We start from the raw sequence: 27344 nt of genomic DNA on the forward strand, positions 1-27344 counted from the left end.
TGCATAGTGTGGTGTCACCGCCAGACACCACACTTGCTAGGTGGTAGCCTTTAAATCGGCCGCGGTCCGTTAGTATACATCGGACCCGCGTGTCGCCACTATCAGTGATTGCAGACCGAGCGCCGCCACACGGCAGGTCTAGAGAGACTTCCTAGCACTCGCCCCAGTTGTACAGCCGACTTTGCTATCGATGGTTCACTGACAAATTACGCTCTCAATTGCCGAGACGATAGTTAGCATAGCCTTCACCTACGTCATTTGCTACGACCTAGCAAGGCGCCATTATCATTTGCTATTTATCTTGTGATGCATGTACCGTCAGACCGATGTTCACCAATTATGGATTAAAGTTAAGTATTCCAGAAGCTACGTACCTTTTTTGCTAGTCTCTATTCCTTTAACTGTTCCAGACCTCACGCCAGCCTGCGTGAGCTTACACGCGTGCCTTTCGGCTATCTCATAGTGGCTTGGGTGTCTTGCCAAGTCACAACACATAGAGCAAATCAAAGACTGCGATTCATTGGCAGAACACTTAGAAGGTGCAACAGATTTACTAAAGAGACTGCTTACACCGCACTTGTCCGCCCTGTTCTGGAGTACTGCTGTGTGGTGTGGGACCCGCATCCGGTGGGACTGACGAATGACATCGAAAAAGTACAAAGAAGGGCAGCTCTTTTTGTATTAGAGCGAAATAGGGGAGATAGTGCCACAGACATGATACGTGAACTGGAGTGGCAATCATTAAAGCAAAGGCGTTTTTCGTTGTGACGGGATATTCTCATGAAGTTTCAATCAACTTTTTTCTCCTTCGATTGCGAAAACATTCTGTTGGCACCTACCTACATAGTGAGAAATGATCATCACGATAAAATAAGAGAAATCAGGGCTCACAGAGAAAAAATTAAGTGCTCGTTTTTTCCATACACCGTACGAGAGTGGAACGGTGGAGACAGTTTGAAGGTGGTTAATCGAACCCTCTGCCAGACACTTAATTGTGAATAGCAGAGTAATCACGTAGATGTAGATGATTTATAACACTGTTTTCCTGCTATTTCTTAAGTTAGAGCATCAACAGTGGGTTTTTTCTTTCGTTTCTTGTTACCACATACTGTGGTTTTTTGTGGTTTTCTGTATATTGCGTTATACTTGTTTTTCTTTCACTGTCTCTCATTTCTTGTGATTTCTTCATTATATTCACTATGAAGACTGAATTTTTAAACTCGCTCTGTGTCTCTTTTTGCAAAATACGAAAAGAAAGTGGCAGACCTTAGGTTTAAAAGTACTGTTTCCACTGTGAAGGTAATGGGGAAACTCGACAAAATTACGGACTGTGCTGGAAATAACAGTTATATCGAAAAATCTATATCGAAAAATACAGAAAAAGTATTGGATGTGGTAACAAGAAATGAAACCAGAAAGTCACTGACGTTGCTGTAACTTCAGAAAATGATGCCTAGGTAAAAAAAAGAGAAAATTGTGTTTCCTCAAGGCAGAAACCATTTAGAAATTTATGAGGAAATTTCGAATGAAGACGAGTCAGATGGACGAAAGTAAGTAAGCTGTGAACTATTCCAAAAATTATCACCATAACCGTTAGTACATTTATCCCACTGTGAGACGAGACGGTCAATGCCTTCATGGAAAAATGTCTCCGGTTGCCTGAGGAACCACGATTGTACCCAGGCGCACGCCTCTTTGTCCGAAGGAAATCGGCGACCGCATATGTCGCCAAAAAATACGGAAATCGCATAGGGAGTGATCGGGAGTATGGAGGATGGGAAGGGTGTCCAAGCGCAACTTCTGCAGCGTTCTCGAAACAGCCTTGGCAATATGTGGGTGGCCGATGCGATTTCCATATTTTTGGATTTCCACATCTGTGGCGGCCGAATCGCCACAGAAGAAGAGGTACACGCCTTGGTACAATCATGGTTTTGTAGGCAACAGCAAACATTTTTCCATGAAGGCGCTACCGCAATACCGTGTTGTCTCTCACGGAATAAATGTATTAACTCTTACAGCGATACTTACTTTTTCAATCTATCTCATTTTTGTTTGACTGACCCTTGTATTTGTAAGTGAACTCGGACACAAGCGTAAGCTTCTATCTCAGGGAGAATATTTTTTGCAACTTATGCTTTCCAGGCCTATCGTTATCCTGCTCGAATGGCGTTATGCAATATACTGACGTGACAAAGGAAACGGGATAGCAATATGCAAATACACAGATTGCGGTAGCATCGCATACACAAGGTATAAAAGAGCAGCACATTTGCAGAGTGGTTATTTCTACTCAGGTGATTCATGTGAGAAGGTTTTCCATGTAATTATGGCCGCACGAAGGGAATTAAAATATTTTGAATGCGGAATGATACACTGTGTGATCAAAAGTATCCGGATATCTGGCCGAAAATGATTTACAGGTTCGTGGCGCCCTCCATCGGTAATCCTGGAATTCAGTATGGTATTGATCCACCCTTAGCCTTGATGACAGTCTCCACTCTCGCAGGCATACGTTCAATAAGGTGCTGGAAGGCTTCTTGGGGAATGGCAGCCCATTCTTCAATGAGTACTGCACTGAGGACAGGCATCGATGTCGGTCGGTGAGGCCAGGCACGAAGTCGGCGCTCCAAAATATCCCAAAGCTGTTCTATAGTATTCAGGTCAGGACTCCGTGCAGGCCAGTCCATTACAGGGATGTTACTGTTGTGTAACCACCCCGTCACAGGCCGTGCGTTATGAACAGGTGCTCGATCGTGTTGAAAGATCGCTATCCCCGAATTGCTCAACAGTGGGAAGCAAGAAGGTGCTTAAGACATCGATGTAGGCCTGTGCTGTGATAGTTCCTTGCAAAACAACAAAGGGCGCAAGACCCCTCCATGAGAAACACGACCACACCATAACGCCACCGCCTCCGAGTTTTACTGATGGCGCCGGCCGTGAGGCCGAGCGGTTCTAGGCGCTTCAGTCTGGTACCGCGCGACCGCTAAGGTCGCAGGTTCGAATCCTTCCTCGGGCATGGATGTGTGTGATGTCCTTAGGTTAGGTTTAAGTAGTTCTAAGTTCTAGGAGACTGATGACCTCAGATGTTAAGTCCCATAGTGCTCAGAGCCATTTTTACCGCTGGCTCTACACACGCTGGCAGATAACGTCCACAGGGCATTCGCCATATTCACACCCTGCCATCGGATCACCACATTGTGTACCGTGATTCTTCACTCCACATAACGTTTATCCACTGTTCAGTCGTCAAATGTTTATGCTCCTTACACCAAGGGAGGCGTCGTTTCACATTTTCTGGCTTGACGTGTGGCTTATGAGCAGCCGCTCGACCATGAAATCCAAGTTTTCAAGCCTCCCGCCTAACTGTCATACTACTTGCAATGGATCCTTATGCGGTTTGGAATTCCTGTGTGATGGTCTGGACAGATGTCTGCCTATTACACATTACGACCATCCTCTACTGTCGGCTGTCTGTGTCAGTCAACAGACGACGTTGGCCTGTACGCTTTTGTGCTCTACGTGTCCCTTCACGTTTCCATTTAACTATCACATCAGAAACAGTGGACCAGGGATGTTCAGGAGCGTGGAAATCTCGCGTACAGACGTATGGCACAAGTGACACCTAATCACATGACCACGCTCGAAGTCCGTGAGTTTCGCGGAGCGCCCCATCCAGCTCTTTCGTGATGTCTGATGACTACTCAGGTCGCTGATGTGGAGTACCGGGCAGTAGATGGCAGCACAATGCACCTAATATAAAAAACGTATGTTTTTGGGAATGACTGGATACTTTTGATCACATAGTGTAGTTCGAGCTAGACGCATGTGACATTCCATTTCGGAAATCGTTAGGGAATTCAATATTCCGTGATCCACAGTAACAAGAGTGTGCCAAGAATACGAGATTCGAAATTTCAGGCATTATCTCTCATCACGGACAACGCAATGAACGACGGTCTGCCCTTAACGACCGAGAGCAGCGGCGTTTGCTTATGAGTTGTCAGTGCCAACAGACAAGCTACGTGAAATAAAAGTAGAAATCAATGTGGGACGTACGAAGAACGTATCCATTAGGACGGTGTGGTGAAATTTGGCGTTATTGCCTTTGCTAACAGCACGACATAGCCTGCAGCGTCAGCCCCGGGCTTGTGACCATATCGGTTGGTCTCTAGACGACTGGAAAATCGTGGCCTGGTCAGATAAGTTCAGATTTCGATTAATACGAGCTGATGATAAGGTGGTGCAGACCCCACGAATCCATGGTCCGAAGTTGTCAACAGGGGACTGTGCAAACTGGTGGTGGCTCCATTATAGTGGGGGCTGTGTTAACATGGAATGGACTGGATCCTCTGGTCCGATTGAACTGCTTGGAGGCTATTTGCAGCTATTCATGGACTCCATGTTCCCAAACAACGATGGAGATTTTATGGATGACAATGTGCCATGTCACCAGTCCACAATTGTCCGCGCCGGCCGGTGTGGCCGTGCGGTTCTAGGCGCTTCATTCCGGAACCGCGTGACCGCTACGGCCGCAGGTTCGAATCCTGCCTCGGGCATGGATGTGTGTAATTTCCTTAGGTTAGTTAGGTTTAAGTAGTTCTAAGTTCTAGGGGACTGATGACCACAGATGTTAAGTCCCATAGTGCTCAGAGTTATCAATTGTCCGCAAGTGGGTTGAAAAATATTCTGGAGAACAGGAGCGTATGATTTGGCCACCCAGATCGCTCCACATGAATCCCATCGAACATTCATGGGACCCAATCGAATGACCAGTTCGTGCACAAAATCCTCCATCGGCAACACTTTCACAATTATGGACTGCTACAGAGGTAGTATGGCTAGATATTTCTGTAGAGGTCTTCTAACGACATGTTTAGTCCATTCCAAGTCCACATGCTGCACTGTGCCGGACAAAACGAGGTCAGACACTGTATTGGGCGCTATCCGATGACTTTTGTCACCTCAGTGGACATTCGATTTAACATGCTGCTACGACCCGTTGCGCTGCTCAGAGAGGACGCGGCAGGCGCTTCAGCAGAGCGAATAGGTGAAGCGCCTTCCGTTGCTGGTGAGCTGCACACGAGTGGTTGGTACCCACGCGGGCTGGTGGTACCGCCTTTGTCGCGTCACTAATGAGGCGCGAGGCGTTGCAGAGGCCTTTTCCGGGAGCGCTTTTGTTGCCGGATTGAATATTCCGGCAGCGCGGCAGCGGGGGCCCTCGCAAAGTAACTTCTCCACTTCAGAGACCATTAAACATCCCTCGTCCCCTCCCCTAAGTACCGCCCTCGATCTTTTTTAATTTGTCCTCTCCTGCAGAGTTTTTAAGTACACACGGGCTCTTTCCTTCAGTCACTAATAATAAAAGAGTACTGCCGTCCGTAAAGAAGCCGCCATTTCGGGTTTAATTTTTTAAATGGAGCTGGCGGACAGGCGAGGAATTGTTCTGCTCGTGCCCGGCTGTCGGAAAGGTGGCCCCCGCCACGCGGCTGAATCGCGCCGCGACGGCCGGGTATTCGCGGAACGCCCGCGATGGGCGACCATTTGTCCGGACCGCTGGTTTAGCAGCGCCACCAGATTACTGTTGCGCACAACGCGCCGAATCGAAGCCCGTTTTATGGCCGCGGCGGCAAATCCTCAAATCCCGGCCCCGCTCCCGGGCTACGACCTATTTTAATCTGTCGGCCTACGCTAAAATTAACCACGGATTCTACTACTCCATTGAATTCTTTTTACTCAAAATATTCGTTTACAACACGTTCCATTCAGACGACCACTTTTTCACTCATGCCACATGACTATTTTTTTATTACTACCATAACTTATTCTGGCTTATGGTCCCACCAGTTGCTCGCCACCTCTAAATTTATTATTATTATTATTATTATTATTAGTTCAAATGGTTCAAATGGCTCTAAGCACCATGGAACTTAACTTCTGAGGTCATCAGTCCCCTAGAACTTAGAACTACTTAAACCTAACTAACCTAAGCACATCACACACATCCATGCCAAAGGGAGGATTCGAACCTGCGACCGTAACGGTCGCGCGGTTCCAGACTGTAGCGTGTAGAGCCGCTCGGCCACTCCGGCCGACTATTATTAGTGTTATTACTACTACTACTACTACCACTACTACTATGGTCCTCGCAGCGTGCTGAGAACCACTGCGTCCATTTTTACCGAACTAAGCCACAGTCGCTGAAATAGGAGTGATTAAAAATTAACAGAAATTTTTAAATTGACGGGCTTCATACCTCCGGTTTCCAATACTTTTTTATTTTATTTGTACACATGTTGCCGGTGTATATCTGCATTTTCAACTGTTTTGAATATTTAGTTTATTGTTGACAGTTGAAAAGTCTGCACGTGATTCCGAGTGATCGGCGAATTTTTACGTACGAAAAAAAAAAATGATTCAAATGGCTCTCAGCACTATGGGACTTAACATCTGTGATCATCAGTCCCCTAGAACTTAGAACTATTTATACCTAACTAACCTAAGGACATCATACACATCTATACCCGAGGCAGGACTCGAACCTGCGACCGTAGAGATCGCGCGGTTCCAGACTAAAGCGCCTCGAACTGCTCGGCCACAGCGGCCGTACGAAAAAGATGGATCAAAGAATCTGTATTAAATTTTGCTTGAAAAATGTAACAAAGAGCAATACCGCATTCTAAATGTTGACTGTGGCTTCCGGCGAATCTACTGTGGGTAATACATGATGTCGAAACCGAGGCCTAGTTGTCCCAATTGACACTACTTGAAGAGTCAAGAACGAAAAAATGTCGACAAGTTCAATCACATGTGAAAATTCTTCTCACGGTGTTCTGCCTTACGCTAGTACGGTCAGTAAGCAATACTACCTGGAAACTATGAGCCACTTGCATGAAACAATCCTTAGAAAACGACCAGATTTCTGGCAAAACCACTCGTGGAAAATACGTCTCGATGATGTTCCCGCTAGCACCTCAACTCCTATTCGTTATTATTTTATTATTATTATTTTTGGCAGAAACGGTCATATTGCCTCAGCCACCGAATTCCTCGGACGTGGTCCCCTGCGACTTCTTTCTATTCCGAGGCCGAAGAGAACCATGAATGAACGCCGTTTTAACATCACTGACGAGATAAAATCAGAATCGCTGAAGGAACTGAACACCAAAACTAAAAGTGAAAAACAGAAGTGATTTCAAGATTGGAATAAGCGCTGGAACGACTGTATTATGTCTACGGAAAATTATTTTGAAGGAAACAGTGTTAATGTTGATGAATAAACCAAAGCCGGTCGGAGTGGACGAGCGGTTGTAGGCGCTACAGTCTGGAACCGCGCGACCGCTACGGTCGCAGGTTCGACTCCTGCCTCGGGCATGGATGTGTATGATGTCCTTAGGTTAGTTAGGTTTAAGTATTTCTACGTTCTAGGGGACTGATGACCTCAGATGTTAAGTCCCATAGTGCTCAGAATCATTTTCAAATATCTAGGCGTAACAATACAAAGCGATATAGAAAGGGACGAGATCGTAAAGACGGTAGTAAGGAAGGTGAACGGTCTACTTCGTTTTGTTTGGAGAATTTTAGGAAGGTATGGTTCACCTGTGACGGCGATCGGTACAGAATACTAGTGCGATCTATTCTTGAGTACTGCTCGTTTGTATGGGTTACCCACCACGTCAGATTAAAGGAAGACATCGAAGCACTTTAGAGGCGATCTGCTAGGTTTGTTACCGTTAGATTCGATTAACACGTGAGTATTACGGAGGTGCTTCGTGAACTCGAGCGGAATGTCTGGAGGGAAAACAACGCTGTTTTCGTGAAACACCATTGGTTCAAATGGCTCTGAGCACTATGGGGCTTAACATCTGAGGTCATCAGTCCCCTAGAACTTAGAACTACTTAAACCTAACCAACCTAAGGACATCACACACATCCATGCCAGAGGGAGGATTCGAACCTGCGACCGTAACGGTCGCTCGGTTCCAGACTGCAGCGCCTAGAACCGCACGGCCACCATGGCCGGCGAAATACCATTGAAAAAATTAGAGAATGGGCAATAGCTGCAGACACATTCAACTGCCCCCAATGTACGTTTCACACAACGATAACGAAGATAAGAGAAATTGGGGCTCATACGGAGGCAGATAGATAGTCGTTTCTCCCTCACTATATTTGCGAGTAGTGCAACAGTGGTGCAAGGTGCCCTTCGCCATGCACCGTACGATGGCTTGGGAGTATGTATGTAGATGTACATCGTGTTCCACCAGTCAAACTATCACAAGTCGGATTTCCCACCGTGATTTTGTATGTTCGTTTTCTTTAACATTTTCTGGCTTGTGGTCCCACTACTTCCTTGTAATCGGCGGATGTTAATTTTGGCTTACGTTCCACTGGATTACGATTTAGTAGTATAGTGTATTTATGCCTCTTCTGAAGTTCTTTCGTTTCTTCGCACAGCCCACATGTCGACGGCTGCCCAGGTTCCGCATCAACTGCAGCAGTCCTTTTTATTCTGGGCGACGACGGAGCCAGGATAGTTTCATTTTTGGTTTATTGCTCCATTCGTTCAAACTGATTGCATCCTCTAACAAGGAGAACAGGGCAAGTGCTATAAACTCATTTCACAGAAACTACGTTCAGTGATAGAGGGGTCAAAGTAAGAGGCCACCCGTCTCGGATTTTCGTAGGTATTCGACCGATTTTGAGAAAACGACGTTCAAAGTTTTCGAGGCACGTTGCATGCCTTTAAGCGAGTAAGTAGTTCAACCGAAGTTGTCAAACAGTGGTAGCATCCGGCTTCGCATTTTTGTGCTCCGATTATTATTTTTGTTTTAGTTCTTCATTTATCTACCCATACTCATAGAAGATTACTACATCAGTATTTTCCAATACATACTGAAATGACGTTGTCCTTATTCATCCACTAATTGTATCGTGAATGAATTAAGGGAAAGAAACAATATATGAATAAAAATATTATTTGAAATTGATATCCTGTAGTGTAAAAAAATGTTCAAATGTGTGTGAAATCTTATGGGACTTAACTGCGAAGGTCATCAGTCCCTAAGCTTACACACTACGTAACCTAAATTATCCTAAGAACAAACACACACACCCATACCCAAGGGAGGACTCGAACCTCCGCCGGGACCAGCCGCACAGTCCATGACTGCAGCGCCTGAGACCGCTCGGCTAATCCCGCGCGGCTCCTATAGTGTACCTAGATTCATAACGAGTTGCAAGAGACAGTTTTTTGGAAAAGTTATCCGTTGTGGGTTGTTTGCCATCACGTGAAATCTACAGAAATGTTAACGACATTTCTTCACCGAGTGAGATTCATACGAAGAAATGTCGCTGTGGTAGACTTGCTTTCGCTCGATGCTCGTGGTGTTCGGAATTCCTATGTTTCGAATGTATCTGCAATCGGTATCATCCAAGGGAATGCACCAAATCTTCCTGAAGAATAAACATAAGAATAAAATATAAGAATTAAGAACTGATTAATTAGGAATTGATATAAGAATTATATATAAAAGTATGAGAATTTAAAACGATTTTAGCCACAGAACGACCATACAAATATATATGATACATGTGAATTACCTAAAATTAGCACAGCAGTTCTTGCGGAAATGGAAAGTGCTGTTGATCTGTGGTTTTCACATAGTGGACTGATAATCATATTATAATAATATTTTTCGCCAGCTAACAGATTGTAATAATACTTAGAAAGTGCATTTTTTGTTCAAACACACACTTTTTCAGTGGAACAATGCCTATCGAAATTAACAAACAAAAAGTAGGCTAAATTAGAATGTTACTAGTGTTTGTTGCAGGAATCTAGTGGGAGTCGAATTCGAGATATCGTACTTTGCAGTTTCCACACCGACACTTGTTTGTGCCATTCAACCTGTGTAGTTTCTAGATACGATGTTACGCTTGCTTACAGTGTGCTTGTTTGTTCCGTGAGTGCAGTGTGACTTGCAGGTGAGTTAGTGTGAAACATTCCAAGCAGTAGGTCGTGAGTGGACTATGGGATTCACCAATGCAGAAAAAGCCGACATGCTCATGGTCTATGGAGAGTGTAGGAAGAATGCAGTTCTTTCTTTTACGGTGTAGGTGGATAGACATCCCAACAGACGTCAACTATCTCGGTATTTATTTATCAACCTTCAACCAGTTACGTGAAAATGGTGGTGTAGCACCTAGACAACTTAACAGAAGAAAACAATTGACGACAGAAGAGCGGATAATTAATGTTCTTGCTGCTGTTGTAGTTGATCGGCACGTTAGCTCCCGCGCAAGCGCACGAGGAAGCGGTACGGATCAGGCTAGTTTTCTACACATTCTCCATCGACATTGGTTCCATCCTCTCTCCAGCAAGTGTTGCGTGGAAAGTACTGTGGGAATCGTGTTAACTTCCGTACATGGGCATTAAGGTAGCATATTCGAGATGATTCACACACTTTGTTTAGTGATATAGCCACATCGTAGCCATATAAACAACTGAAACATGCACTATTGGTCTGTTGACGATCCCCGTTGCCTTCGTCAGGTGGAACATCAGCGTCCATGGAGAGCAAACGTGTGATTTGGGACAGTGTTTTTCATAGACGGAGCACTGAACACGCATACGTATCGAAGCCTATCTTCCACGGATGCTAGAAGACGTTCCTCTACAGACAAAAGGAACCTGTGGTACCAACACGATGGCTGTCAGCCCATAGAGCACGAAATATTCAACATGTCTTCACGAATCGTTCGATTGGACTCAGAGGACCCGTAGTTTGGCCGACCCAGTCCCCGGATATGACGCCTTTAGATTTCTTTCAGTGCGAAAACCTAAAAGACGCTGTCTGCAAGGATGCGCTAACAACATCCGATGATATGCAACGGCGTATTACTGCAGCCTGCTCGGATATCTCCACTGAAATGCTAACACGTGTGCAGCAGCCGTTCCACAGTAGACTGGGAGCGTGTTTTGCCGCTGCTGCTGGTCATTTTGAACACAACCTGTGATGGTCAATTGTCTCGTTATTGTTCAGAATCCAAGTGTCTAGTGTATGCAGTTCTGTCGGTCTATAATGTGTGGTACCACAAGTATTGTACAAGTATCGCTTTGGGGACTTTTCAGATTATGTTATCCCGTAATCGTTTCGCACTACAATTCTGCATTCTGATTTATCCTACTTTTAGCTTGTTAATGTGAATAAGCATCGTTCCATTGCAAAAATATGTTTGTTTGCACAAAAATAGACTTTCCAAGTATTATTACAGTCCGTTGACTGGCTAAAATACGGTCCCATGACTTCCAAACCATTCTGTGAAAAGCAGCCCATCAATAGCACTCTCCATTTCCGCAATTTAATGTGATTCACCTTCTACAATAAATTATGACAATTATTTAGAAACTCAGTAATAAGCTTACAGTTAATATAACGCTCTTATATCCACTAACTTGACACGAGACATTCGTCTAGCGTAATAAATGGAAAAATAAAATAAAATAAATAAAAACAATAGTCGGGTTTCGAACACGATACGAAAAAGTGAGAAGCCGCGATGCTAGTCACTGTAGCACCAGTTGGACTGACCTTCTCGTGCGCTTAATTTGGCTCCTCTTCCACAGAGCGAAGTTTCTGGAAAATCGTGCTGTGGCACTCACCACGTTCTCCTCGTTAGTCCTGTTGCTCAGCTTCGACCTCTCCAGCGAACTAGAACTTCCAGTAGTCGACACAATTCTCAGCTTCAGTGCAGTGTTACTATTATTATTATTAATCTTATAGGATAAAAAAATAATCACCCCCTGTATATCATGTTTAAACATGCTTATAACACCTCCTCTAGCCTTGAAGCGGCCTCAATTCAGCGAGCAAGAGAGTCCACAAGTTTCTTCAGAAGTGCCAAATACAGTGAAATCACTCACTGATGATTAGATTCCTTGGCGCTACCAATTAGGGGGACGTCGATTACTACGTCTAGCTGATCCGGATAAATAAAGACAGTTTCTATAGCTATTTCCGGAAGAAAAAGATGAATTATTACATTTTTGTATTGTATTGTACATTATTGAAGTGGCTTGTAATTATGCCCCATCTTACTGATAAAATTATTGCTATAAATTTACTTTCAGTGTTCTGTAAATGAAGTCGACTTCACGTTGCTTCCATTTTTCTTGTGTGTAGTGGCCGGTTATTTCGAAAATCGTAAATATTGAGTTGGTGGATAAGTTCGTAGAGTTCATGTATTCCTTGTTGGTTTTCCGGTTTCTGTAGGTTTATTTATCGACTGTCACTTTTTTGTTATTTATAGATCACTGTTCCTAAGTTTTACATGTTGTCATTTTGTCATCTGGAGACAGTGAGTGGAGCTGTGGACGCTAGAAAATGGAGTACCAAGTGGAGAAATCCGAACATTCTTCCGCGCGGCTCCCCCCGTCGGAGGTTCGAGTCCTCCCTCGGCCATGGGTATGTGTGTCGTCCTTAGCGTAGGTTAGTTTAAGTTAGATTAATAGCGTGTAAGCTTAGGGATCGATGACCTCAGTAGTTTGGTCCCATAAGACCTTACCGCAAATTTCCAAATTTTCCGAACATTTCCGACATATTCTTCTGTTTGAGTTCCATACGCGAGTGACAGGAGCGGAAGCAGCTAGATACACTGTGCCACGTATGTAGATTGGACAGCGCACGGCAAGAAAATGATTTTGTCGTTTTTAATGGTTCAAATGGCTCTGAGCACTATGGGACTTAACATCTATGGCCATCAATCCCCTAGAACTTAGAACTACTTCAACCTAACTAATCTATGGACAGCACACAACACCCAGTCATCACGAGACAGAGAAAATCCCTGACCCCGCCGGGAATATCGTTTTTACATTAGTGACTCAGGAACAGCTTCAGGGTTTGATGAAGATCGTTGAAAGGCATTAATCCATAATGATCAACGTCAATGTACTCGAGGACTAGCAAATATAATGAACTGTGATCATTCCGTCATCGTGCGACGCTTGTATGCGGTGGACAACGTTCAAAATTCGGCTGTATGCGTACCGCATGCTCTAAGCTAAAGCCCCAAAAATCAGCGGGTGGTCATATGTGCATCTCTGCTTGCTAGTCATACAGAAAAGAATGGTTGAGCCCAAGCAAAGCAGCAACTTCCCATACAAAGACCCACTAGCGTCCACAAGAGATAAAGTTATGCATCTGGTAGAACATCGACGATTTGGTGTACTACGAATTGCTTCCCCGAGATAAAAGTGTCGCTGCTGACATTCACTGTTAACAAATAAGACGTCTTGCAGATGCAATTCAGGAACAACGACCAGGAAAACTACATGAAGTGATGCTACTGCGCAGTACCGCCCGCCCGCATTCTGCCACATTGACCAAAAAACTATGGACCAATTATTCACCTGATCTTGCGCCCTCAGATTTTCATCTTTTCCTCTCTCTATCGAACAATCTTCAGGACTTCCTTTCCTGTTCAAAATGTGCTTCGAACATGGCTCGACGAGTTAAGGATTTGGGTTGGCAAGTCATACCGCACCCACTTTATTCACCTATCTTGCGACCTCAGATTTTCACATTCCTCTCTCTGTTGAACAGCATTCAAGGGACTTCCTTCGCGGATTAAACTGCGCTCCGAACATGGCTCAACGAATTTCTACAGTTGCGGAATCAAAAGGTTACCCCAGCGTAGTCGTACTGATTTAAAAAGTGAAGGAGAATATATTATTGATGTCTACAGTCTCTATTACGTGTATCTGTTGTGGAAAAATACTATGAACGTATGCATCAACCTAGCATATTTTGCACTAAACATATGATTAAAAACAGTACCATGTCCAGTATGTTGCTACTTTTCTGCGTTCTTGACTCTAGTAGAGATGATTCTTTAGAGTGCTAACACCAAGGCAGCAATTAGGAGGTGATGAACGTCAGTTTTTACCTGCTACACGCGACTGATTTCTCTGATCTACATATTCTGAAAGCGTTACAGAGGGTACTTAGCATTGTCTCATCTGCTACGATTTTTTTTCGCTTCCAGTAGCGTGTGAAATCAAGGGATAATGAATGTTGAAGGGCCTTTGTGCGCGCTGTAATTAACCTCGTCTTGTCTTTCGGATCCCTAAGGAAGTAATGGCATGGGGCTGAAATATAGTTTTAGATTCTTCGCTTAACACTGCTGCTTGAAACTTTGTGAGAAGGTTTTCACGGAATAATTGGCGTCTGTCTTCAAGTGTCTGCCAATTCGGATATTTGTGTATTTTCATTACCAGGCTATTTCACTTCGTTAGAATTCCTAATGAAAATGAAAGTTCCAAAACTAGCCGCAATAAGGTAATATGTTTAATATTGTAGACGAAGGCTTGTTTCGACTTAATTTCCATTATCAAATGCCCTGCGAAAATGTCATTGGTAAGATTATGTACATGTAAATTGAGGCTGTTTTATGTTTACATTTGCATTGGTACTTACGTCTACTTGGAAGTGACGACCGTATTGCATTTATAGTAAATTTTTTCTGTCACGTCCTGATAAGTATAAAAAATGGTTCAAATGACTTTGAGCACTATGGGACTTAACATCTCAGGTCATCAGTCACCTAAAATTAGAACTACTTAAACCTAACTAACCTAAGGACATGACAAACATCCATACCCGAGGCAGGACTCGAACCTGCGACCGTAGCGGTCGCTGGTTCCAGACTGAAGCGCCTAGACCCGCTCGGCCACCAGCGGCCGACCCTGATAAGTATAATATCTTTTGCAGTTACAAAACGTGAAGATGCGTTTTTGACAATATTTTGACAGTTCAGTATTTAGACAGTTCTTCCCTAAGACGTTATATATTTACACAGTATGTATAGCTTACCAGATATGGTATTACATTTCGTTATTTTCATTTTTCTTTGAATTTTATCTACGGTCTGTGCGTTTTGTTTTCTGTATGGCTATCCATTTTGGCGTTCTATTATGTCAATAAAGGTTTCGAGGTAGTGTTTACTTTCATTAAATGTTCATGTAGAATTTAGTAGATATTGTCCTGTATGACTATATATTTTCAGTTCTTCCAGAATATTTATGGTATATCTTTTCGGTATACAATGTAATATTTCTAACGAAGTTTCAGTTTAATCAGCTTATACAAGAAAATGTATTCTAAATAAACACACAGACCGTAATCATAAATACTACCTCGAAAACTTTATTAACGTAATACAATACGAAAAGGGACAGTCATACAGAAAAAATAACATACATAGACCGTAGGTAAAATTCAAATGAAAATACGAACAACGAAATGTAACATCATTTGTGGTAAGCTATACAGAGTGATCCATTGATCTTGACCGAGCCAAATATCTCACGAAAAAAGCGTCAAACGAAAAAACTACAAAGAACGAAACTTGCCTAGCTTGAAGGGGGAAACCAGTTGGCGCTATGGTTGGCCCGATAGATGGCGCTGCCACAGGTCAAACGGATATCAACTCCGTTTTTTAAAATAGGAACCCCCATTTTTATTACACATTCGGGTAGTACGTAAAGAAATACGAATGTTTTAGTTGAACCATTTTTTTCGCTTTGTGATAGATGGCGCTGTAATAGTCACAAACGTATAAGTACGTGGTATCACCTAACATTCCGCCAGTGCGGACGGTATTTGCTTCGTGATACATTACACGTATTAAAATGGACCGTTTACTAATTGCGGAAAATGTCGATATCGTGTTGACGTATGGCTATTGTGATCAAAAGTCCCAATGCTATGTATGCTCCTCGGTATCCCTTCAAGCTAGACGAGTTTCGTTCTTTGCAGTTTTTTCGTTTGATTCTTATTTCGTGAGATATTTGGCCCGGTCACTATCAATAGGGCGACTATACAAGGGCGACGTACTTGAGGACAATATTATGGAAATAGAAGAGGATGTAGATGAAGATGAAATGGGAGATATGATACTGCGTAAAGAGTTTGACAGAGAGCTGAAAGACCTGAGTCGAAACAAGGCTCCTGGAGTAGACAACATTCCATTAGAACTACTGACAGCCTTGGGAGAGCCAGTCCTGACAAAACTCTACCATCTGGTGAGCAAGATGTATGAGACAGGCGAAATACCCTCAGACTTCAAGAAGAATATAATAATTCCAATCCCAAATAAAGCAGGTGTTGACAGATGTGAAAATTACCGAACTATCAGTTTAATTAGTTCAAAATGGATCAAATGGCTCTGAGCACTATGGGACTCAACTGCTGTGGTCATCAGTCCCCTAGAACTTAGAACTACTTAAACCTAACTAACCTAAGGACATCACACACATCCACGCCCGAGGCAGGATTCGAACCTGCGACCGTAGCAGCAGCGCGGCTCCGGACTGGAGCACCTAGAACCGCACGACCACCGCGGCCGGCGTTTAATAAGTCACAGCTGCAAAATACTAACGCGAATTCTTTACAGACGAATGGAAAAACTGGTAGAAGCCGACCTCGGGGAAGATCAGTTTGGATTCCGTAGAAATGTTGGAACACGTGAGGCAATACTGACCCTACGACTTATCTTAGAAGAAAGATTAAGGAAAGGCAAACCTACGTTTCTAGCATTTGTAGACTTAGAGAAAGCTTTTGACAATGTTGATTGGAATACTCTCTTTCAAATTCTGAAAGTGGCAGGGGTAAAATACGGGGAGCGAAAGGCTATTTACAATTTGTACAGAAAGCAGATGGCAGTTATAAGAGTTGAGGGGCATGAAAGGGAAGCAGCGGTTGGGAAGGGAGTAAGACAGGGTTGTACCCTCTCCCCGATGTTATTCAATCTGTATATTGAGCAAGCAATAAAGGAAACAAAAGAAAAGTTCGGAGTAGGTATTAAAATCCATGGAGAAGAAATAAGAACTTTGAGGTTCGCCGATGACATTGTAATTCTGTCAGAGACAGCAAAGGACTTGGAAGAGCAGTTGAACGGAATGGACAGTGTCTTGAAAGGTGGGTATAAGATGAACATCAACAAAAGCAAAACGAGGATAATGGAGTGTAGTCAGATTAAGTCGGGTGATGCAGAGGGAATTACACTCCTGGAAATTGAAATAAGAACACCGTGAATTCATTGTCCCAGGAAGGGGAAACTTTATTGACACATTCCTGGGGTCAGATACATCACATGATCACACTGACAGAACCACAGGCACAGAGACACAGGCAACAGAGCATGCACAATGTCGGCACTAGTACAGTGTATATCCACCTTTCGCAGCAATGCAGGCTGCTATTCTCCCATGGAGACGATCGTAGAGATGCTGGATGTAGTCCTGTGGAACGGCTTGCCATGCCATTTCCACCTGGCGCCTCAGTTGGACCAGCGGTCGTGCTGGACGTGCAGACCGCGTGAGACGACGCTTCATCCAGTCCCAAACATGCTCAATGGGGGACAGATCCGGAGATCTTGCTGGCCAGGGTAGTTGACTTACACCTTCTAGAGCACGTTGGGTGGCACGGGATACATGCGGACGTGCATTGTCCTGTTGGAACAGCAGTACCCTTGCCGGTCTAGGAATGGTAGAACGATGGGTACGATGACGGTTTGGATGTACCGTGCACTATTCAGTGTCCCCTCGACGATCACCAGTGGTGTACGGCCAGTGTAGGAGATCGCTCCCCACACCATGATGCCGGGTGTTGGCCCTGTGTGCCTCGGTCGTATGCAGTCCTGATTTTGGCGCTCACCTGCACGGCGCCAAACACGCATACGACCATCATTGGCACCAAGGCAGAAGCGACTCTCATCGCTGAAGACGACACGTCTCCATTCGTCCCTCCATTCACGCCTGTCGCGACACCACTGGAAGCGGGCTGCACGATGTTGGGGCGTGAGCGGAAGACGGCCTAACGGTGTGCGGGACCGTAGCCCAGCTTCATGGAGACGGTTGCGAATGGTCCTCGCCGATACCCCAGGAGCAACAGTGTCCCTAATTTGCTGGGAAGTGGCGGTGCGGTCCCCTACGGCACTGCGTAGGATCCTACGGTCTTGGCGTGCATCCGTGCGTCGCTGCGGTCCGGTCCCAGGTCGACGGGCACGTGCACCTTCCGCCGACCACTGGCGACAACATCGATGTACTGTGGAGACCTCACGCCCCACGTGTTGAGCAATTCGTCGGTACGTCCACCCGGCCTCCCGCATGCCCACTATACGCCCTCGCTCAAAGTCCGTCAACTGCACATACGGTTCACGTCCACGCTGTCGCGCCATGCTACCAGTGTTAAAGACTGCGATGGAGCTCCGTATGCCACGGCAAACTGGCTGACACTGACGGCGGCGGTCCACAAATGCTGCGCAGCTAGCGCCATTCGACGGCCAACACCGCGGTTCCTGGTGTGTCCGCTGTGCCGTGCGTGTGATCATTGCTTGTACAGCCCTCTCGCAGTGTCCGGAGCAAGTATGGTGGGTCTGACACACCGGTGTCAATGTGTTCTTTTTTCCATTTCCAGGAGTGTAGATTACGAAACACTTAAAGTAGTAAAGGAGTTTTGCTATTTGGGGAGCAAAATAACTGATGATGGTCGAAGTAGAGAGGATATAAAATGTAGGCTGGCAATGGCAAGGAAAGCGTTTCTGAAGAAGAGAAATTTGTTAACATCGAGTGTAGATTTAAATGTCAGGAAGTCGTTTCTGAAAGTATTTGTATGGAGTGTAGCCATGTATGGAAGTGAAACGTGGACGATACGTAGTTTAGACAAGAAGAGAATAGAAGCATTCGAAATTTGGTGTTACAGAAGAATGCTGAAGATTAGATGGGTAGATCACATAACTAATGAAGAGGTATTGAATAGAATTGGGGAGAAGAGGAGCTTGTGGCACAACTTGACTAGAAGAAGGAACCGGTTGGTAGGACATGTTCTGAGACATCGAGGGATCACCAATTTAATATTGGGGGGCAGCGCGGAGGGTAAAAATCGTAGAGGGAGACCAAGAGATGAATACACCAAGCAGATTCAGAAGGATGTAGGTTGCAGTAGGTACTGGGAGATGAAGAAGCTTGCACAGGATAGAGTAGCATGGAGAGCTGCATCAAACCAGTCTCAGGACTGAAGACCACAACAACAACAACAACTGTCAATAGACCACCCTTTATACAGGGTGGTCGGAAATTCCCGTTACAGACTTCTAGGACTTGTAAAGGGGAGTGAGTACATCGTATTTTGAATAGGAACCAATGTCCGGAAGCGTCATCCAACGAGACTACAGAGCGTCAAAGTTATTGCATACCTGAGGAGCTATGACCATTCGTTCATTTTCGCTTATGTGAAATATACCTTCTCTACTGAGCAAGTGTTCATAGCTGTTAAGGCACGCACTTTAGAGCCCACGTTTATTGGACATTTTTTTCGTTTTTGTCCACACTACCATCACTGAAAGTTACCAACCCTACACTCTTCGCAAGACAAGAACCGGTACATGTATTCAACTGTCAGAGGTATCAGAATGGTTTTAGTTTATAACTTTCAACTCGTTCGTTTCCGGTAGAGAGATCCTTACCTCAAGTTAATACATTTATCATTCTCCATCGCCCTAGAAAGTCTGTAACATATTTGTCCTTGTAATTGGAAGCATATTGGCGCGTTTACAAGGCGTGCAATGACAACTACTCTGAGCTCCAAACTCATTTTCACTGAAACTCATTCTCATTACTTTCGCTGAAGACTGACTACAGTCATGTAAGAATTATCCACATATGTCATGTCACCATTTCACTTTTGTTGTTGCTGTTGGATGTTACTTCTCTCACTTGGTAAATCAGCCAATAGCTGACGCAGGGTGTCACTGCTCAGGTGAGTAGCACACAAATTCCACGGTTCCAATGCTGAGAAAAAGACATTGCTCTACTCTTACTTGTACTTGTATTTGTACTTGTTTAGTACTAAAGCTGATTGGTAGTAATGATCTGCATCATATAAAAGGCAAGTTAAAAGAGAACGAAATAAATGAAATTGTTTGAACTGTATAACCACAAATCGGAAACAAGTTACAGAGGATGGAGCTTTCAAGAAGCATGAGCTACAGCGGTAATCTCAAAGCCAAGAAATGTGTGGATTAATCAACACAAGTATCGTAGGTGACTACTAGTGATCAGCAGCTACCAGCAAAAGTCGTAAAAAGTAGTGCTTCCACATAGTAACCACTAATAAGGAAAGGATAATCGTTTAAAATATTCTGCCATGAGTGGTAACAGCGTGCAGGAAACTAGTTCTTGCTAACTGAAACTCGTCCGCTATGCCTGTGCATTTCGTGAACGGCGCCTTGTAACGCATCGTTGGCTCCATTAGGAACTTAGTATCCCCTGAGGCCGCGTGCCTTCTTTTCGCCATACGTACGCCGCCGGGCGACCAAACGACTTCCACCGCAGTGAGCAGAAATGATGAGCGCAGCGCGCGCCTGGATGCATACGACCAAGGATGCGGCTGGGCGCAATGTACTGCAGGCGCGCGAACCACCTTCCCCGACAACAGGAGAGCAAGAATGGATCCCGCGTATTGCGAAATTGACTCGTCTATAACTGAACGCTCTTGGGTCTTAGCGCTCTTCGTGTTAACGTTAATCAAAGGGACCCTACACCCTGTGTGAAATTACTTTAAGGTTGACACTTCGGGAGGTGCCCGTGGAGGGGCGCGTATATGTTGACGCATCCAGCATCTCGCAGAGGACACGCGTGTTATCTTACGTTTCACTCAGATCAACTCAAACTCACTAAATATCCAGAGTACATAGATGGAACTGGGATCAATATTTTCTGTAAATCTTGCAGTATGTTTTCATTTTAGTTCTGTTTATAGGCCGGCCGCTGTGGTCGAGCGGTTCTAGGCACTTCAGACCGGAACCACGTGGCTGCTACGGTCGCAGGTTCGAATCCTGCCTCGAGCATGGATGTGTGTGATGTCCTTAGGTTAGTTAGGTTTAAGTAGTTCTAAGTTCTAGGGGACTGATGACCTCAGATGTTAAGTCCCATAGTGCTTAGAGCCATTTGAATCATCTATTTATGGCTACACTGTATAAAACGATTTTTTTCTTGTTGAAAGTAAGTGTAAATTTACGAGAGTATCTATGACGGGATACTCTAATTTAAGTGAGGCACACTGCACTTTGCTCGTGCATTAAGAGCTTAGTGTTCGCCCATTGGGTTTCATTACGAGAAACAGTTCGTTAGGTTTATAATTAACCCACCACTGCGTTTTCTGAGTAATAACATCTCACGGCCAGAGAAGTGCCACTAGTGAGAGCCCAGGTTGAGAAAAACTGTAAATAATAATGTGCGAACGACTTAAAAAATTTTAAAAAAAGGTTCCATAAGGGTTGTAAATTCCAGAGTGTCAGGTTTCACCCCTACGATATAATAATTAATATGATGACTTATGTTCTCGTCAGGTGAAAATAAACTCTTACGTAACCAGTTTTTCGGCTTGACATTGACGCACAGAATTGCTGGATAGTCTCTGAAGGAATATCGAGCCTAATTCTGTCCAGTTGGCGCGGAAGATCGTCAAAATCTCAAGATTGGTGCAGGGCCCTGCCCATAATGCTCCGAAAGTTCTTATTTGGGGATAGATCCGATGTCCTTACTGGCCGAAAGTCGGGCTTGGCAAGCACGAAGACATGCCTTCGAAACTCTCGCCGCTACAAGAAGAGCATTATGTAGCTGAAATGTAAGCCCAGGATGCCTTGCCACGAAGGGCAACAAAATGGAACACAGACTATCGTCGACGTACCGCTGCGACGCAAGGATGCCTTGAATGAGAACCAGATTGGTGCTGCCAGACCATCACTCCAGGTTTTCGGGCCGTATGGCAGACGACAGTCAGGGTTGTATTCCACCGCTGTCCAGGGCGTCTCCAGACAGGGCTTCGGCCTGGAATCGCATTTACTGGAGTAGAATTGTCTCCAGCGATTAGTCCCGCTTCGAAATGAGCCCCAGTGACCGGCGAACACGTGTCTGGAGATGCCCCAGACAGTGGTGGGATACCAACCTGACTGGCGCCCGCTGTGCGGACCGCCAACCTCGAGTGATGCTCTGGATGTCGTTTCTTTTCATAGTAGAGCCCCACTGGTTGTCACCCGCGGCACGTCGACGACATTCTACGCACTTGCCCTTCGTGATATGGCATCCTGATCTTAAATTCCAGCAAGATAATGTCCGACCGCACTAGACGAGAGGTTCTACTGCTTGTCTTCATGCTTGCCAAACCCTACCTAGGCCACAAAAGGTAGCCGTATCTCTTCCTAATAAAGAACGCTTGCAGCATAATGAATAAGATCCTCCAAAAAGCTCTGGATTTTGACGATCTAACGTGGCAATTGGACAAAATTTGGCACGATATCCCTCAGGAGGACATTCAGTAACTCTATCAGTCGGTGTCAATCTGAAGAACTGCTTGCGTAAGGGCCAGAGGCGGACCAACGATTTTTGACTTGCTCAGTTTGTGGAGCACTTTCTCATGAATAAATCTTTCAATTTTTTTCTGAAATTTTAAACATTTGTTTTTCTGCGAAGGTACATCACACTTACCTATTTCCGTCCCATTAGAATAATTCTTTCGTGGCGAGTCTTTTTTTTCCACTGTGGATTCTGGTAATCCACTTACGCGTGCAAAGTTGTTATCGTGAATGCCTACCGTCAATAATTTCGTAGCTTTCTCTTTGTTCGCGGAAACTTCCTCGAAATCATCAGTGTTTTTGTTTAACTTTAAAGCCGCAGTGGAGGTAAGCGGGCATGTAAACTGCGACTGATCTCCCATATCAATCCGCTGAGGTGGAGAACGACGTCCAACTTCCGACATATAACATTTGACACAATTCACCACTACGCTACAGACAACATAAATATAACAAAATACACTGAAGATCCAAAGAAACTGGTACACATGCTTAATAAGCACGCAGAAGTGCCGCAACACGACGTGGCATGGGCTCGACTAATGTCTGATGTGGTGCTGGAGGGAAGTGACACCATAAATCTCGCAGGGCTGTCCATAAGTCCTTAAGAGTACGAGGGGGTGGAGATCTCTTCTGAAGAGCGTATTTCAAGGCATCCCAGAAATGTTCAATAATGTTCATGTCTGAGGAGTTTGGTGGCCAGTGGAAGAGTTTAAACTCAGAAGAGTGTTCCTGGAGCCACTGTGAAGCAATTTTGGACGCATGGGGTGTCGCATTGTCCTGCCGGAACTCCCCAAGTCAACAATCGACATGAATGGATGTAGGTGATCAGACAGGATGCTTATGTCCGTGTCACCCGTCAGAGTCGTATCTAGAATTATCAGGAATCCCATATCACACCAACTACACACGACCTACACCAATACAGTGTCTCCACCAAATTGATCTCTCCCCCGCAGACATTCAGGGTCCATAGATTCATGAGGTTGTCTCCATACCCGTACAAGTTCATCCGCTCAATGCAATTTGAAACGAGACTCGTCCGACCAGGCAACATATTTCCAGTCATCAACAGTCCAGTGTCGGTGTTGATGGGCCCAGGAGAGGCGTAAAGCTTTGTGCCAAGCAGTCATCAAGAGTACACGAGTGAGCCTTCGGCTTCGAAAGCCCATATCGATGATGTTTCGTTGAATGGTTCTCGCGCTGACACTTGTTGATGGCCCAACACTGAAATCCGAAGCATTTTGGGTAAGGGTTGCATTTCTGCCACGTTGAACGATTCTGTTCAGTTGTCGTCGGTCCCGTTCTTGCAGGATCTTTTCCCGGCCGTAGAAATGTCAGAGATTTCATGTTTCACCGGATTCCTGATATTAACGGTATACTCGTCAAATGGTTGTAGGGGAAAAATTCCACTTCATCGCTACTTCGGAGATGCTGTGTCCCATCGCTCATGCGCCGACTACAACACCATGTTCAAACACCCTTAAATCTTGATAACCTGCCTTGTAGCAGCAGTAACCGATCTAACAACTGCGCCAGACTTTTGTTGTCTTATATAGGCGTTGCCGACCGCAGCCTGTTTACGTATCTCTGTATTTGAACACGCATGCCTATACCAGTTTCTTTGGCACTTCAGTGTAGTAATTAATGCAGTTGCAAGGAAATAGAAAAACAAAATCACACCCCGGCATGAAGGCTAACACAGCATTGGAGGTGGCCTGAATCTGAAGTCTTGTGCAAGTGGAAGATGTACTCGTGAAAGTGTGGCAACCGCGAGAGGTTGCGCTGCTACTGGTCCCCGAGACTGGTTGAGTAAGTGACGAGTATCTCGCGCCACCCTTGAACCACTACTTGAGTCGTAGCTTGGTAACAAAAGTAATTTTGGAATGTATGCAGAGTATTAAATTCTGGCTACGGATCGTCATCGATTACACATCGTAATTTATTACCTGCTGGGAGGCATTGTGATTCTATGAATTTATTTGATATGTTCAAATGAATCAAATGGCTCTGAGCATTATGGGACTTAACATCTGAGGTCATCAGTCCCCTAGAACTTAGAACTACTTATACCTAACTAACCTAAGGACATCACACATATCCATGGCCGAGGCAGGATTCGAGTCTGGGACCGTAGCGGTCGCGCGGTTCCAGACTGAAGCGCCTAGAACCGCTCGGTCACAGCGGGCGGTTATTTGACATGTCATAACAGAGTTGTATGCAAATACTTCCAGGATTTCATGAGGCGGCTGCAAGAAAATTAGAACTGGTACAGAAAATAGATCACGTATCAGAGGACAGAGCCTCGCGCCAAGTTCTTGTTTCACACAAGAGGAGTTCAATATGGGCAGCGTTTGTGATGCGGCGACCGCCTCTGCGTGCGTGCAGTTCGTTTACGTCTCCGTCGTTGCACCTTCCCCAGCAAGAACCACAGAGGCCCACTTAGGCACTGTGTTCATTGGGTCGGCTACCTGCAGGCTCAAACTAATTCGGTGCGACTATATGGAACCGATGATATGCCTACATGTTATGACATGTCTACCCCTCTCCCTCTTCCGCCATCCGCTTGTGGGGCGCACTTCAGCTACGCCACGGCGTCTGTTATGAGCCGAAACTTTGAGAAATCTGCTATGCACTGATACGTGTCTTTTTTTTTTTTTTTTTTTTGCATGTCTTCTAGCTTTAGTTTTCCATCATGTGGAGTTTTTTAATGTATTTAAACTTTGTTCTCAAAATGTCGACGTTACGTGTATTTGAACACATACGCGACAAAGAATGTAATGGTTTTTGTAAAATTTGGGACATCCCAGACAGTGGTTGTATATTACGCAGATTACCGATTACCTGTTCTCTTTTCATACAGTGCAATGCCAATCTGAAGATGACAGAACGATACTGTCGAAACCAGTAATTGGATTAAAGATCTTAAAATCAGGCGATCTTGTCTTTCACTATATATACAGGCAAGGCGTCTCTTCTCTCTCTCTCTCTCTCTCTCCTCTCTCTCTCTCTCTCTCTCTCTCTCTCTCTCTCTCTCTCTCTCTCTCTCTTGAATCAAGGAACAAGCGAGGTCATTTTACAAGTTGTTTCAAAGTCTTAATATCAAATGACTGTGGCTGATAAATTACGCTATTTGTCATCTTATCATATGTAATCATGTTAAGGTTCTTTTCCTAGAATTATTTGTCGGTTAAGGTCGTAATCGCGTTACCTCTTCATTAAGAGTGTTGGTACTTATCGGGCGTTACCACATTACGATCGCTTTGTATGCTTTCGCGATCAGTGTCTTACTAGATTCCTCCAGAAGATAGAAATGGTGAACCGTCTAGAAACTACGTGAAGGTATGTAAAGGGCCGTGTAAACTGTGGAACATTTTTGTTCTACGTAATTATCCTCCTGTATATTACTTTAAAAAATAGTATTTATAGCAAAATTGAAATTGCCAACCTTTAATTCAGCTTTATTCGAAAATTGTTTATTTTTCATTAACCTTCCAAATTTGTTTTCGATAGTGGAATTTGGCTATGATAAGTTTCCTATACATTAGCCAGTAACACGTGTTTGTGCTACAAAGGTTGATGTTGATGTTTGGTTTGCGGGGCGCTGAATTGCGCGGTCATCAGCGCTCGTACACAGTCCCAATTTTTACACAGTCAAATCTAGCCACGGCCACGAATGATGATGATGATTAAAATGATGAGGACAACACAAACACCCAGTCCTCAGGCGGAGAAGATCTCCAACCAGGCCGAGAATCCGACCCGGGACGCCGTGATCCAGAGGCAGCAACGGTAACTCTAGACCACGAGCTGCGCACTGCTACAGGCGTGCGCAACGCATAACATGGGAATGCAGCAATTAATGGGGAATGTGGCGTTGGAGACACAAGCACATAGCTTAAGTACACGACTTTCATTACATTGCCATCCTTTATCGCCAACGTATCTCTCTCCCTGAACTGGTATTATTATCAAGGCGGCATAAATCCACGAAGTAGATCAGGATTTACATAGGAAATTCTAGTTTAAAGAGGTTTTGCTAACTTCGAACCGCAATTTTATTACGCCGCCTAAGCATGTGATTGGTAACTCGAACAAAACTGACAATCGATTAACACTGCAAAGGAACATTCCTCTCACAGAAGTCAATTGCAATCGTAGTCTATCAACGTCAAACCAGGCGGCCTTTATTCGTAATAACTGTTACTGTGTGTTGCCCATTGATAGAAGAAAGAAATAGTGCATTGGTTTATCTGATTGCCAATGACTTCAGACAACATCTGGAGGCGCAGGAGACACGGGAGGATTTATGAGTCTGTGATGGTATAAACAAACTGAAAAATTATACACGCATTGGTTTATATTTGCATAATATAAGTGAAATCATCAGTCTTGGCGAAGGCTAGTACCCGCACATCTCCAGGAAGCCCACCATAGAGACTGTGTCCCACATTCCACGTGTGGCCACGAGTTTGCAAAAACACCTCAAGTCTTTTTAGTCGAATTTTGAGCAAAGGAAGGGAAATTTTACAAGCATATGGGTACACATTCGGCGTGGAATGTCAAGTATTATTCACCAAATAAATCGGTTTAGGTGCTCGTGGCGACGTAGAAGGTTCGCTCGGTTTGTTTTGATTTGATACATCGTATGGGAAACATTTAGTAATTGAACTTCAGAGCCAAAGCGAGTGTAATGAACTCGTGATGACTCATGGTGTCCATTAGGAAAGCAAATATTTCACGAGACTCCATTAAAAAACTGTGAACGATCGCAATGTTAAATAAGTGTTGAAATCAAGTGCTTTGGAAATTTGCTAGGCTAGTGGATGGCTTAGATCCCATTCAATGCCACTTGGAAGATCGTTGAGCAAAGTATCAAATTAGACAGATGTAAAGGGAACTGTCATTATGCGAACGAATATTGGCAC

General features: G+C 44.5%; 1 protein-coding gene across 1 annotated transcript in view; it reads left to right on the forward strand.

The window, feature by feature from the left end:
* The window catches only part of LOC124585982 (sodium/calcium exchanger 3-like), a 783464-nt gene that overhangs the window by 475677 nt on the left and 280443 nt on the right, over nt 1-27344 (forward strand). The window lies entirely within an intron of this gene.

The sequence above is a fragment of the Schistocerca americana genome, chromosome 1, assembly GCF_021461395.2.
Source record: "Schistocerca americana isolate TAMUIC-IGC-003095 chromosome 1, iqSchAmer2.1, whole genome shotgun sequence".
Classification (NCBI taxonomy): Eukaryota; Metazoa; Arthropoda; class Insecta; order Orthoptera; family Acrididae; genus Schistocerca; species Schistocerca americana.